General features: G+C 44.4%; 1 long non-coding RNA gene across 1 annotated transcript; it reads left to right on the top strand.

Moving 5' to 3' along the window:
- Positions 1-344: 344 nt before the first annotated feature.
- On the top strand, positions 345-12,044 carry LOC145549170 (uncharacterized). The gene is made up of 3 exons (XR_014085150.1): positions 345-636; positions 5,522-5,645; positions 10,924-12,044. It is a non-coding gene; the product is annotated as an uncharacterized LOC145549170 (long non-coding RNA).
- Positions 12,045-12,244: the final 200 nt, after the last annotated feature.

Raw genomic sequence — 12,244 nt, 5'->3', positions numbered from 1 at the left:
CCATGTTGCTTCCGCTGCGATGCATCCTGGGTAGATTATGTATGCTAGGCGCTACAGCGCTAGCTCCGTCCAGCCACAACAATCGAATCAAATTTTATTTGTATAGCACATTTCAGCAGCAAAGCATTTCTAGGCGCTTTACATAATTAAAGAAAAAATAAAAACAATACAGAAAAAACAATAAGAAAGAGAAAGATTTTCCGTAAAGGAAGAGATTCCGTAGAAAGAGGAATAAAATAAATAAATAGATAAAAACATCAAAGACATCAAAACCCACACTCTAATTCTAATTTAGCCATAAGCAACTCTACACAGGCGGTGTTTACGCTGAGATTTAAAGGCTCTCAGTGTTTCAGCTGTTTTACAGTTTTCTGGAAGTTTGTTCCAAATCTGTGGTGCGTAGAAACTGAATGCTGCTTCTCCTCGTTTGGTTAATAATTATTATTATCATTTTTTGCGAAATGAGTAACGTTTAGTGCTTTCAATTTGAACTGGATCGTGTTAAGAATGCAGAATGGACGAGAGGAATGAAAATAAGGCCCAAACGGATGAAGAGTCGGCCGAAAGAGCCGCTGCTGCGGCTATGCTATGCTAACGAGTCCGTTAGCAGCGAAGAGCTAACTCAAGCCATTTCCGGTAAGCGCCGGGGTCAAAATATTTCTCAAATATATCAGAATGGTGTGTTTTCTCATTAAACATCCATTATTATATTCCAATTGTTTTGATTTCGCGTTAGCTTCTGCTAATGGCGTTAGCTCTAGCTAACATAGCAGAGCACGTTAGCTTGTTTCAACAGATCTCGGGTTTAACGTCTCATGAGAACATTTTGGCCTCAATCCGGATGTTTGTATGCTTGATTTTAGTCTCAGCAACTTTTGACTTAATGTGTTTATTTTGAAACTCTAGTCTACTGTTGCCTATCAAGGATGTCCAACGTGCGGCTCGAGGGCCATTTGTGGCCTCCAACTGCAAACCAAAAGATACAATTTTGTTTATTAATTTTTTCATTCTTAATCAAGCTAAAGCATATAGTACAGATACATACATTTGAAGTAATTTTGAGTTTTTAGACATCACAAACTGATACGTTAATAAGAAAATGTCAACATATTTATGCCAACATGTTCTAAATATGTTTTAGTTTTAGTTTTGCTCTGAATCAAATGTTAGATCCAGAGCAATAAAAACATGTAACAACTTTAGTTTTGGTTTTGTGCAAAAATTAAAGGAGTTATTTAGCTCCCATATTGGGAAATGAGACCAAACTTTTATCCTGAGCACTTCAAAAACAACAAGTAGCATTTGTGTTTGAAGAATGTCTCATCTGCAGAGCGGCACGTCTCTCCACAGACACACGGCGCATGCAGAGGTTCAGTCCCGTCGTTACAGACGACGCCACTGCTGTTATTTAAGCGTCCGCCGCTGAAAACCAATCAGACATGCTTGAAAATTGGCCTAAAAGCTTTAATCCCAAGTCCCAGTTTCCTCCAAGCCCAGTTTGTCAGAGCAGCGAGTTTATTGGTGTAATTATCTCAGCGTGACGAGATTTCCTAAAGCTTTTTGTTGTTTTGAGAGAGGAGCTGAAATGAGGGATGTGATGTTCATGAAGAAGAACAGCTTCCTAAATCGAACCGTTTTCCTCATCGAGTCAAATATCTTCATCGTTCATTAAACTCCTGCAACATTTAACAGTTTTAGCTGAGAAAATTCTGAGTTTAAGTTTTATGTATTAAATGGGGAAAAAGCTAAACAACCTGGTGAACGAGGAATCGCCTCCTGAAGCAGGTGGGGGGGTGAACGTCTCCTCAGGTGGCAGGGTGAACGTCTCCTCAGGTGGTAGGGTGAACGTCTCCTCAGGTGGCGGGGTGAACGTCTCCTCAGGTGGCGGGGTGAACGTCTCCTCAGGGGGCAGGGTGAACGTCTCCTCAGGTGGCGGGGTGAACGTCTCCTCAGGTGGCGGGGTGAACGTCTCCTCAGGTGGCGGGGTGAACGTCTCCTCAGGTGGCGGGGTGAACGTCTCCTCAGGTGGCGTGGTGAACGTCTCCTCAGGTGGCAGGGTGAACGTCTCCTCAGGTGGCAGGGTGAACGTCTCCTCAGGTGGCGTGGTGAACGTCTCCTCAGGTGGCAGGGTGAACGTCTCCTCAGGTGGCAGGGTGAACGTCTCCTCAGGTGGCGTGGTGAACGTCTCCTCAGGTGGCAGGGTGAACGTCTCCTCAGGTGGCGTGGTGAACGTCTCCTCAGGTGGCAGGGTGAACGTCTCCTCAGGTGGCGTGGTGAACGTCTCCTCAGGTGGCAGGGTGAACGTCTCCTCAGGTGGCAGGGTGAACGGCTCCTCAGGTGGCGGGGTGAACGTCTCCTCAGGTGGCGGGGTGAACATCTCCTCAGGTGGCGGGGTGAACGTCTCCTCAGGTGGCGGGGTGAACGTCTCCTCAGGTGGCGGGGTGAACGTCTCCTCAGGTGGCGGGGTGAACGTCTCCTCAGGTGGCGGGGTGAACGTCTCCTCAGGGGGCAGGGTGAACGTCTCCTCAGGTGGCGGGGTGAACGTCTCCTCAGGTGGCGGGGTGAACGTCTCCTCAGGTGGCGGGGTGAACGTCTCCTCAGGTGGCGGGGTGAACGTCTCCTCAGGTGGCAGGGTGAACGTCTCCTGGTGTGACGGCTCCGTCACATAATTCCACAGCAGCTCAGTCAGGTTTATGTCTGGACTTTGACTAGGCCACTGCAAAACCATCAAGTGTTCAATAAAAAGCTTAAGATGGTGTTACGACTCGATAACAAGAACCAGGGAGTCATGGACCCATAGTGATGATGCTCTTTATTGAGCATGAAACAGAAAAACAACAGGCTTGTACAGCCAGGATGCGCCGGGTCCTGGTGGGTCCAGGTGGGTCCTGGCGGATCCTGGTGGGTCCTGGTGGGTCCTGGTGGGTCCAGGTGGGTCCTGGTGGGTCCAGGTGGGTCCTGGCGGATCCTGGTGGGTCCAGGAAGGTCCTGGTTGGTCCCGGTGGGTCCTGGCGGATCCCGGTGGGTTCTGGTGAGTCCCGGTGGGTCCTGGTGGGTCCTGGAGGGTCCCGGTGGGTTCTGGAGGGTCCCGGTGGGTTCTGGAGGGTCCTGGTTGGTCCCGGTGGGTCCTGGCGGATCCCGGTGGGTCCCGGTGGGTTCTGGTGAGTCCCGGTGGGTCCAGGTGGGTCCTGGAGGGTCCCGGTGGGTTCTGGAGGGTCCTGGTTGGTCCCGGTGGGTCCTGGCGGATCCCGGTGGGTTCTGGTGAGTCCCGGTGGGTCCTGGAGGGTCCCGGTGGGTCCTGGTGTGTCCCAGTGGGTCCTGGAGGGTCCCGGTGGGTCCTGGCGGATCCCGGTGGGTCCCGGTGGGTCCTGGCAGATCCCGGTGGGTTCTGGTGAGTCCCGGTGGGTCCTGGTGGGTCCTGGTGTGTCCCAGTGGGTTTGGTGGGTCCCGGTGGGTCCTGGCGGATCCCGGTGGGTCCCGGTGGGTTCTGGTGAGTCCCGGTGGGTCCTGGTGTGTCCCAGTGGGTTTGGTGGGTCCCGGTGGGCCCCTTCCGGTTCCCCTCGGGACAAACAGCAGTTAGTAAATTAAGTTCCTCCAGGATTTTCTGCTAAAGTCAGGCTTCCATCTCGTTTCCTGTTATTGGAGACGTTTATGATAACGGATTTGATTTTGGATAAAATATTGCAGAACTAAACATATCAACATTTACACTGTAAAAATTGGTTCTTAATTGACTCTTGGGAACCAATTTATAAAGTTTATCTGGATGAAACGGTTGATGTAGCGTTTATATGTTTAGATCAGACTCTGATGCTGTTTCAGAACTGATCAGAACTGATTTATGGATTACTACTGAAACGCAACAAAAATGAAGTTAATCACATTTAATTCATGATTTATTAACACAGAGGGAATCACTGTTTTCTCACCTGTTTGATGGTTTGGATTTAAAACAGGTTAGTTCATATAAAACCTTTAAATTTTACCAAAAAAAGAGCAAATCTGTGAGGTAAAACCATCCATAATGACAACTTTGTGTCCTGTGTGCTTCATGCTGAGTGTTATATAATATCCTGCCTGGGTTTTTCTCCAGTACGGGAGAACAATGAGAACAAAACCTTTCACCTATTGATTGCATAAGTTGTCCAGGCTGCCAGTTACACGAGAAGAAGAGTTTGGAACGAGATGCAACTCCACCTACTGCAGTCTGTTTTCGATCTGGCCGAACATTCGGATCCCAGGAGGCCAGAAAAATGCAACCTGAGAATCCTGCCGAGTGGAAATAAAAACCACAGCAGCTCCTGCTGAAGCGACCCCCCCCCCCCCCCCACCTCCTGCTGTTTAGGTTCACTTCCTCGTGATTCAGTCACGATATTTCTGTTTTCAGCTCGTTATGCAACGCCGCTGGCGCTTCGTTTGATTGGATTTCCCAGAGCGTCAGCTGGTTTGCAGCCCGACAGGAAGCATTTTAAACTTTAATCATTCTTAAAGTACTTTGGCCTGTCTGAGCGTTCCCACGCGTCCGAACAAACTGAGGAAAACCGGCGTTAAGGTCGGAAGAAACGGAGCTCGGACAACCACCTGGAGGAACCTAAAGGTGACCTAGGAAGCTTCTTTTAACACGTTCAGGTAGATCAATGGCCTATACAAAACATTTTTAAAAAATTTTTAACAAAATCCTCCTGCTTATTCTGAGCTGTTTTAGGGCATCCTGTCACTTTAAATCCAAATAAGCTGCTGCTGGCCACGCCCCCTCCAACTCGCACTTGAAAATTACTGCAAAAAGATGCGCAATTATACAATCATGCATCTTTGAAAAGCAGAAGTGGAGCCAACTGTAAAACCAACAAGAATGCACCAGGTGGTTTCTGGATGATAAGACAACAACAAAACACTTTGTCTTTTCCAGCAGCCATTGTACTGTATGACAGAGTATTAGTGCCAAGATAAGAAAAACAAAATTAGGAGAATAAAGTCAAAATACGAGAATAGAGTGACATAGTCACTCTTAGGAGTACTGCAAGTCACTCTATTCTCATAATGACTAGGAGAATAGGGTTATAGTGACAGTAGCCATATTACAACAATATTTGTATGAGAAAAATCTCAATATGTGAATAAAGTTGTGCTCCTGCGACTTTATTTTCATATTATGACTATTCTTGATTTATTTAAATTTTAATATCGTAAGATTAGTTGGGTTTTTTTTGTTAGTATGTCTGTAATACTTGTCATGGTACAGTGGGTAAAGCAAGCTGACCAAATGTGCTGTACTTGAGTTGCTAGGTAACGGGCTGAGCTAGGCTGGGGTTGCTAGGTAACTGTGCAGTGCCCGTCAATTGTGACTCGACATTTGAGAGGTTTTTGAAACGTCTCATTTTCCAGACACCAAAAGGCTTTGATTTACTGCCAGGAAAAGTTGGATCTGTTTTTTTTAAGTGTTTGGCTGTTTTTAGAGTCAGTAGAAACTCAAATGGAAACATAAAAACATGTGAAAAGTGATTTTTATGTCCCGTTTAAGCCTCGTGAAGGACAAGGTGAAGGGTGAAAGCTGCAGCCGGGTTGCCTAGCAGCAAACTGAATGCGCCCTGAACGCGGCGGCGGCGGCGGCGGCGGCGGCTCTGGAAGAGAGCGGCGTGATGAAGGTAATCAGAAGTATTGTCTGCTGTGAGACTCGTTTCTGCCCGGCTCAGATTGGTTCCCCTGGCTGCTGCGATGATAACGCAGGAGCGGCGGCTCTGACAGACACACGGCCGATAAGTTTCATCATAATTACAGCTCAGCTTTTCTCTGATGGCATCGCTGCACATTTTATCAGCATTTGTCCTCTAATTGCTGCTTTCCCTCATCCACTCAGGCAGCGGCGTGTTTTATCCATGCAGCAGCCGATGACCAAACGGTCGGCCATCTTGCTGCTCCGCATAAAACTGCTTGGGAAAGTATTCACACCCCTTCAGGCGTTTACTTTGGGAAATGTTGGCGTTTGTCCATTCTGAGCAAAATAAGCTCTCAGATTGGTTTGTGTCTGCGAATAAAAGCTCGCTAACTAAACATTTAGCTCGCTAACTAAACATTTAGCTCGCTAACTAAACATTTAGCTCACTAACTAGCTATTTAGCTCGCTAACTAAACATTTAGCTTGCTAACTAGATATTTAGCTCGCTAACTAGCTATTTAGCTCGCTAACTAAACATTTAGCTCGCTAACTAAACATTTAGCTCACTAACTAAACATTTAGCTTGCTAGCTAGATATTTAGCTCGCTAACTAAACATTTAGCTCGCTAACTAGCTATTTAGCTCGCTAACTAAACATTTAGCTTGCTAACTAAACATTTAGCTCACTAACTAAACATTTAGCTTGCTAGCTAGATATTTAGCTCGCTAACTAAACATTTAGCTCGCTAACTAAACATTTAGCTTGCTAGCTAGATATTTAGCTCGCTAACTAACCTTTTAGCTCGCTAACTAAACATTTAGCTCGCTAACTAGCTATTTAGCTCGCTAACTAGCTATTTAGCTCGCTAACTAAACATTTTGCTCGCTAACTAGCTATTTAGCTCGCTAACTAGCTATTTAGCACGCTAACTGAACATTTAGCTTGCCAACTAGACATTTAGCTCGCTAACTAAACATTTAGCTTGAAACTTTACCTTTTATTTTGGGCTAAATAAGCCAAGATATTGCTGTTAATTTTTAACTGTGTAACTTTACAATTTTGCACAAGTAACATAAATTAAAATCTGAAGTTACTAGAAGAATAAAATAAAAAATAAATGGGTATGGATACTTTTTGAAAGGCATTGTTATGTATTTTTCCTAACTTGAGTAAGTGAGTTTCTCTTTAGGAACATGCTACATTAGCATTCCCCGTCTTCATAACGTTTTCTTATCTCCCGTGTTGGCTGGTTTTCATCCCAGCCGTCAGTCTGAGGCGCCGCTTGCCGCTCCGCTGATTAGCCCAGGACAGTTCAGGAAATCTGATAATTGTGTTTTCATGCTGCCTTCATGAGCGTCCTCAGGCTGATGTCGAGGCGCCCCGCCGCGCCGTTTCTGCCATCAGCAGCATCCTCGTTATCGGCTAGAATCATTGCGCCTGAACAAAATCACGCCGAGCGCAACATGATTTTGATTAAAGCTGGAAAATATTGCAGACAGAGCTTCATTTGCTGGTTCAGGTAGACGTCGACATCAGCCTGTTGGGCCTAATTCAAATCGGCTCAGTTCGTTTGTGTGGCGCCGAGTCACAACAAACACAAGGCAGGAAAACATCCAATTACTTTACGCGAATGTAATCAATCCAATCGCAGACGGATTCAAAACGGTGACAGGGAATCGGCTCATTATTCAAACTGAAAGAAACCCGGAAGATGGCATCCAGTTCGCAGCAATCAGGAGGAAATTTCTCTCAACGGATCGTTAAAGTGAAAATGAAAGCACCAACTTCACCAGCTCAGTGTTTAGATCAGAGCTAAATAGTTCGTTAATAAGATAAATATTTAGCTCTGAGCTAAATGTTTATATTCAAATTAAGTAATTAGTTAGAAGGCTAAATATGTAGTCATTAAGCTAAGTATTTAGCCTGCTCACTAAATAGCTAGCTAAATGTTTATCTTGTAGAAAAGTGTTTAAAGTTAAATATTTTTAGCTTGTTAATTAATAAGTAGTGAAATATATTTATATTCAAATTAAGTAATTAGTTAGCAGGCTAAATATGTAGTCATTAAGCTACGTATTTAGCCTGCTCACTAAATAGCTAGCTAAATGTTTATCTTGTAGAAAAGTGTTTAAAGTTAAATATTTTCAGCTTGTTAATTAATTTAGTTGAAATATACTTAGATTCAAATTAAGTAATTAGTGAGCGAGCTAAATATGTAGTCATTAAGCTACGTATTTAGCTCGCTAAAGAACTTAGCTTATTTAGCTGTGTGCTGCTCGTTTGGCAGCTAACTAAATATTTAGTCTGAAATTGTGTTTTAAATGCAGCTAATTGTTTTTTCTTCCTGCATAAATATCAGAAAACAATAAAGACGACTCTGCAGTTTTTTTTTTACGATGCTCAGGTTTGTGTTTTCATGTTTACAGTGTATCTGCAGGTTTATGGCCTTTTATTCCAACAGAAATGTTTTTCAGTGTATAATCACCATCTGATGGCAGATTTAGCCGTTTTTAGCAGCTGCTTTCTGACCATGACTTTAAATAGAAATGCTTGTTGTGGTAAATCAGCCGCCGTCTTGCTGTGCCACGCTCCCTCTCTTCGTCTGTTTCCCATCATGCTTTGCTCCCGTCTTGTTGACGCGACCTACTCACAGTCTGCCGTGCGTCGACGTCGGACCCGTTCGGGAGATCCGTTTGGGGTTCGGGAAAGACAGGAAGTTGAGGAGAGAAAGGAAACGAGTGCCGAGTTTTGAGAAACGGTTTCATCAGATTCTGAATATGTGAACATAATTTATGTTCAGAGAAACCCGACACACTTACCTCACCTCCCGTTTTAATTTCACACAGCGGAGCGTTTGTTACATTACTGCAGAGATTTTATAATTTACAAACTAAAAGAAAAAGATTTGAAACTGAAATAAAAGTTTGGAAAAAAACAAAGGTAAACTGAAAATATAAAGATTTTTAAAACAAGGTTTCAACAAACGTCTGGGCACCAATTTAGCTCCATAGAGTTAATGGTGACAAAGTGGAAGAAAGTTATTTTTCTGTAAGACTTGACTGCATATTTAATAAGCATTTTGCTCCAGACTGTTTGCGTAACTCCCTCCCTCTGTCACCCGACGCGCACAAAACAAATTTGTTGCCACGTATCACACAGTTCCCGGAAGTAGATGACATTAGGAGGGCGTCATCGCAGAGGCAGCCATGTTGCTGAGGGCGAGCTGCGGCTCTCATTAATTACTCGTCTCGTCTAAAAGGAAAACGGAGACGATCCGGCCTCTGAGCGACTTCACAGACCTGAAGCTGCACAAGCAGAAACATTCACTCATTAACCTGCTGCTTGTTGTTTAAGGCTGTCGGGGAAAAGGGCTGCCAGACAAACGTAAAATCCACCAACTCCAACAAAACCAGCGCAGTGAGGAGCTGAGAGCAGCTTCCTTCCTCACCAGGTGGAGACAAGATGGAGGATTGTAGCGGTGGCAGGATTTCTCTTTAGGCTGAAGACCAGGAGCCATTTCTGATGCTAGCGCTAGGCTAGCATGTTAGCTTTGGCTGTATTTACCCAGAATGCCCTGCGCTGTCGTCCACGTATGACATTTAGAGAATGTCACAATGTTATCGGAATTAAATGTTAATTTTATTACTTTATTCTTGTAATATATCAACGTTATTCTTGCACAACTTTATTCTCGTAATATTACGACTTCAGATTATTTAGATTTTATTTCTCATCCAACTTTTTTCTCACAATACTTCAGATTTATTGATGCATTATTTTAACTTTATTCTCATTTTATGATTTTAAACTCGGATTTTATTTTATTTTTCATTTATTTGTGTGGCTCTAATACTTTGTCACAACATTTCGACAGAATTTTCCAATCAACACTTTCTAAAAACCCGCCAAACTTTTCTTTTGAAAAGCCACGTAAACCTTAACAGCCCGATTGGGTGGAAACCGTCCAACCTGGCAACCCTGCAGTGAGTTTCTAAGAGCTGCTGGATCTGCGGAGGCTGTTACGTCACGGCAGCGTCAGAGATGCTCCGGTCCGCCAACAGCGGGTCTCCTCTAAAGGTTAAAGGGGAACCAGAAATACTCCACATCCTCTCAGCGGGGCGGAGAGCAGAGGCTCACTGATTCACTGATTCACAGAGGCTCACTGATTCACTGAGGCTCACTGATTCACTGATTCACCGAGGCTCACTGATTCACTGATTCACAGAGGCTCACTGATTCACTGAGGCTCACTGATTCACTGATTCACAGAGGCTCACTGATTCACCGAGGCTCACTGATTCACTGATTCACAGAGGCTCACTGATTCACAGAGGCTCACTGATTCACCGAGGCTCACTGATTCACTGATTCACAGAGGCTCACTGATTCACTGAGGCTCACTGATTCACAGAGGCTCACTGATTCACCGAGGCTCACTGATTCACTGATTCACCGAGGCTCACTGATTCACTGATTCACCGAGGCTCACTGATTCACCGAGGCTCACTGATTCACCGAGGCTCACTGATTCACTGATTCACTGATTCACAGAGGCTCACTGATTCACTGATTCACCGAGGCTCACTGATTCACCGAGGCTCACTGATTCACTGATTCACTGATTCACAGAGGCTCACTGATTCACTGATTCACCGAGGCTCACTGATTCACTGATTCACCGAGGCTCACTGATTCACCGAGGCTCACTGATTCACTGATTCACTGATTCACCGAGGCTCACTGATTCACTGATTCACCGAGGCTCACTGATTCACTGATTCACCGAGGCTCACTGATTCACTGATTCACCGAGGCTCACTGATTCACTGATTCACCGAGGCTCACTGATTCACTGATTCACTGATTCACCGATGCTCACTGATTCACCGAGGCTCACTGATTCACTGATTCACTGATTCACAGAGGCTCACTGATTCACTGATTCACCGAGGCTCACTGATTCACTGATTCACCGAGGCTCACTGATTCACCGAGGCTCACTGATTCACTGATTCACTGATTCACCGAGGCTCACTGATTCACTGATTCACCGAGGCTCACTGATTCACTGATTCACCGAGGCTCACTGATTCACTGATTCACCGAGGCTCACTGATTCACTGATTCACTGATTCACCGATGCTCACTGATTCACCGAGGCTCTTTATTTCTTTACAAAATGAGCTTCCAGTCCATCTGGGGTCTAAAATAAACCTGAATGTTTGTGTTTGTTTGTGCTGCATGTTCTGCTTCCTGTGTTTCCCAGCAGCAGCATCATCATCAGCATAATCATCATCATCATCATCATCATCATCAGCGTGTTGAAGGAAAACCATCTGTCACTTCCTGGACGAGCCGCTGTAGATACGGAAACACATGCCTGCCAAGTCTCGACGGGGACGCCGCCGCTGCGCATCGCTTCACGCAAACTCACTCTCACTTTGGGACAAATCAAAGCAATAAATGCTCTTAAAGGGCCGGCTGCGCCAGAATGTATTGATAAAACTCATTAATAAACTGTTAAAATATTTAAATTATATCGAACATTTTTTCAGTCCCTCTGAGATTTTGATTGTTTTCAATAAAAACCAAAGTGTTTGCGGAGCTAATTTAGGAACGTTTGTGTATTATTTTATGATTGTTATAGTAAAGCTGAAGCAGCTCTAACTAGTCAGAAATGCTGCCCCCTACTGTGAGGAGTTGGTATCACTTTCAATATTTTAACCATTTTTGTGGAAAATTTCCAATAAACTACGACGGAGTATCATTTTGACTTTATTCTAGAAAAATTATGACTTTATTCTCATTATTTGAATTTTATTTTTGTATTTTTTTTACTTAATTCCTTTAATATTATTACTTAATTCTTGTAATTTTATGACTTTATTCTTGTAATATAATTTTTTTATTGTGAGTTTGTTAGCTTCGCCCAACAAACTCACAATGATGCATTAGAGTATTTGTGTAAATTTCATTGTTGAGCAACAGGAGGTTCTGATTGATTTAATTTTAAACAGATAAAAACCATTTTAATTTGATAAAATAATGTTTAAACACACAGTTGTCTAGACGCTTCTGTTCATGTTTGTATCTGGAGTCCAGAGGGCCGCAGAAGAAGCTCCGGCGGGCCGGATTCGGCCCCCGTGCCTCCAGTTTGACACAGCAGGGGATGTAAATATTGACTGCACATTTTAGTCTATATGCAAATTCAAGAAGAGTCAAATTAATTAAGTTAGGCGGCGGAGCGGCGATTATGAAGACATAATCCTGAAGGTGAGAAAGCAGTAATGGATTCTGCTTCCTATAGCATTCAGCTCTGAACACACACACACACACACACACACACACACACACACACACACACACACACACACACACACACACTCAGGTGTGTGTGTGTGTGTGTGAGTGTGTGTGTGTCGCTCAGCGTCCAGGTCGGTTCATTTCCCAGATGTCTGTGCGGCGGCCAGCTGTGCCGCTCGGCGTCGCTCTCCATCTTCCCCGGTCCTGCTGACCCATTTTCAGGAACCACCGAGGGAACAAACCAGATGTGAACCCAGATCAGCGGTGACGTAATGACACACACA

This window comes from Poecilia reticulata, chromosome 19, assembly GCF_904066995.2.
Source record: "Poecilia reticulata chromosome 19, P_reticulata-male-v2, whole genome shotgun sequence".
Classification (NCBI taxonomy): domain Eukaryota; kingdom Metazoa; phylum Chordata; class Actinopteri; order Cyprinodontiformes; family Poeciliidae; genus Poecilia; species Poecilia reticulata.
Note: the sequence above shows the minus strand (reverse complement) of the source record. Positions and strands in the feature narration are given on the sequence as shown.